Source organism: Schistocerca piceifrons, chromosome 6 (assembly GCF_021461385.2).
Source record: "Schistocerca piceifrons isolate TAMUIC-IGC-003096 chromosome 6, iqSchPice1.1, whole genome shotgun sequence".
NCBI classification, from domain to species: domain Eukaryota; kingdom Metazoa; phylum Arthropoda; class Insecta; order Orthoptera; family Acrididae; genus Schistocerca; species Schistocerca piceifrons.
Window position 1 is genome coordinate 174,703,659 of NC_060143.1, and position 2,858 is coordinate 174,706,516.

The window sequence follows — 2,858 nt, forward strand, 5'->3', positions numbered from 1 at the left end:
GGAAACTGTAGGTCACGTGCAAAAGATATTGTCTATCAAACACCTCTAGAGTTAAATGAGTATCGCTCAGATGTATAGGATCCATCCGAGATTGTTGTGGTAGTGCATATCGATTGTATACAAGGAAGTGCAACGCGAATCGTAACCGTCTTGCTTGACTTGGTGGGTGGGTGGGTGGGCGGATAGGGGGTGGGAGGGAGGGAGGGAGGAATGCAGGAAGCAGGTAGGAGTAAGAGCCAGTGTGGGGTAGGCTTAGTAGAAATATTACAAAATCGGCACAGGCATAAAGGAAGACTTCTCAATCCTTGAAAAATTACATAGAAAATTCCGAGAACCAGCTTTCCAGGCGAATACTATGATACTCTACAGCTATGTTTGGTTTTTTTTTTTTTTTTTTTAAAAAAAAAGAAAATTCTGGCGTTTTACTGCTATGCTATGCAGCTAACCTATTTGTTCGGAAGTCAGTCTTCTTTGTGCTTACACTTCAAAGACTGAAGTTTATCGTTATTTAACCTTCACTTATTTGCAGTCTTCATAAATATTCACATCCTACACCAAAACGTTCGGCTTAGATGTTTAGTTCAGCCGGCGTCAACGTACCAGGAAGCTCGAAACGGCGACAAATTAATGAGGCAGCAATGCCACATAAGGATCACACAGCCCATTCTATCAAGTGTGGTCATACATCACACACTAGTAAACTGTTTTAAAAATGAACGACGTAACGGCCACATAAAATCACTGGCTGCTCTCCGTGTATAGATTAGGCCATAAAAATGTTGCCTTGTGGCAATAAATGTTACGTAAGGTCTCTTACCGTAAGTTGAACGATGTTATGACTTGATCTGTCGATAACGAGCTCTCTGGTAGATACCGTGAAGATAAAATAGAAGTAATGACAGCTAGCATAAAGTTATGCAACCAGTTCCTGGTCAAAAATACAGCTAGTCAGTGCGGCAGACACAGTGTCTGAGTTAAGAGAAAACAAAATCGTTTTAGAGTGAATTGTTTTTATTTTATATAAGTTAGATCCATTTGTTACCTACACTCAACTTAAGTCTAAAATTCAAACATAATTTTAAGTTATTAGGACGTGTTTCGTCTAACATAATTAAATGAAAGGCTGTTTTTATAGTTCCATACGCATTTCGCTTTGTTTTATTATTTGTGAAGCATCTTCACTGTTGATCTGAGATCTTATTAGGACCTGCGTTCAGTAAGTGATGTGTAAAGTTGAAATGTATTCAGAAAACGCCGAAAACTGGGCGGTCTGGATATACAAACCATCTAAATACAAATCCAAGACTTCACATAGCACTAATAATATCACAGATCGCCACTGAATATAAGTAACAAATAAAGGAAGAGAAACGCTTATGGCACAATAAAAACAGCTCTTCATTTAGTTGCATTAGACGTGCCACATTGAAAGAATATAGCAGCAACTGAGGAACGACGGAAAATGTACAAAATTACGATAATTTTAAGCACCGGAAATAATTACACCTGATGCTACGGCTTTTCTTAAATTACTATGTTGCCTTAAAAGTTTTTGTTTAGTTTTTATGTATTTCTTTTTTCTCTATACTTGTTTCAGCGGTTTATGTATCATCTTCAGCGTTTTTTATTTAGAATTACGCTTGAGTTTTTTTGTCACATGAATGCAACTCTTGGAGGTTTCTTTCATTTTACAAACTGTTATCGCGGGATAAAAGTTTCCAGTAGCTATGATAAATGCGAATTGCTGAAGATGGCACATAAACTGCTGAAACGTATATTTTTTTGTCGCGCGATAATGACTTGTGAATTCATGGGGATTCCACACGTACTTATCATAGCACTACAATTTTTCTGGAACAACAGTACAAAAAGGAAACAAGGGACAGCCCACAAAGCGATGAAATCCTTGCAGGTAAGATAAAAATAAATGATTTTTGGCTTGCGCAAAGCAAAAAATTCCTGAAAGTTTTCTTTGCCGAGAAGGTCATTAAGAGCCATAATATCCCAAAGAACACTTTAATTAATTTTTCCTGAAAGTTTTCTTTGCCGAGAAGGTCATTAAGAGCCATAATATCCCAAAGAACACTTTAATTAATTTTTCCTACTGGACCAGACGTTTTAATACATCTTATTACTCTGATTTCGTGATCTTACGTATTCCGTGTCCTGTTTACCTGTAGTATTTGACATATTCAAATTTAACGCCTCTTAAACTTTAATTATTTCCCAGTTTTCCACGGAAAATTTGAAACTCGCGCTGTTTGCCCGTATGTGACCGTAGACATGATTCCACTTCCGATAAAAAGGGAGTTCGTTTCGCTTGTCGCTGACACTTTTTTTGGTTTTAAGTCGATGTTATCTTGAGTGCCATTAATAGCCCCGATAAGCTTTCTGTCGGTCAGTAAGCCGCCGTGCAATCTTCTTTCTTGTATATGAAGGGCTTAATTTTAATAGTGGTACAAGTCCATTTTTGTTCATTTAGAGATACAGAGTCCTAAAGTTAAATGAGCGCTGAAAAATCTGCAGTTGAGATACCAGAAATATTCAAGCATATGGTGTCTTGCCAGAGATTAACCTTTCTTTCTGCTTGTTTGGATCATTAATTTCAGAAGCATTATAGGCAGAAAAGTGGAGGTAATGGACTTGTACCACTATTGAAAGAAGCCCTTCATATGTAACTAGTTTTGCGAAACTAGTAACTTTACTGTCATTATGTTCATCTACATCTAGGTCTACGTATGTGGTGGAGAGTATCTTATACCATTGCTAAAAAAGAAATAGTCATTCTATTTCCATCTCCACTCGCAAATGGAACAGGGTAAAGCGACTGTCTATGTGCCTCCACAGAAGCCTTAATT